Genomic DNA, 499 nt, shown 5'->3' on the forward strand with positions numbered 1-499 from the left:
CCACCTTAGGTGTACGTGGCTGGCGCCTTAGCCGGTTGAGCTATAGGCGCCGAGCCTGAACATCTTTTGAATTATAGACTTCCTAGTATTCCATATATCTGGATTCCAGTCTTCTTCCAATGTAAGAGAGAATTAGTCACATTAATTCTCTACAAAGAGATAGGGAGCCTTGAAGTTTAAATGCTTCCTTTAACTGAGACTTCCAGTTCTTCACTCTTCTGAGACAGTTACCACACACGCAGTTATTTTTGAGTTCTCAAATTCTTGTGTTGTCATCTGTTGTTTTGGAGGTTTGATGCCCCCTTCATCCTTTTACTATCATTTTAGTTTCCATGTTTTAGCAAAGGACAGGGGAACAGATGTCATGGACTAATTTAGTGATACTGAAACAAGTGCTCCCTGCTTTGTCTTATATGGAAAATTATTCTCGAAATAGGCCTCATTTCTGATCAAACGATGAAAAATACTTCATTAGTTTTTTGTTTAGTGAGTCATTATT

Source organism: Otolemur garnettii, unplaced genomic scaffold (assembly GCF_000181295.1).
Source record: "Otolemur garnettii isolate 467f Iridium unplaced genomic scaffold, OtoGar3 scaffold00008, whole genome shotgun sequence".
Taxonomy (NCBI): domain Eukaryota; kingdom Metazoa; phylum Chordata; class Mammalia; order Primates; family Galagidae; genus Otolemur; species Otolemur garnettii.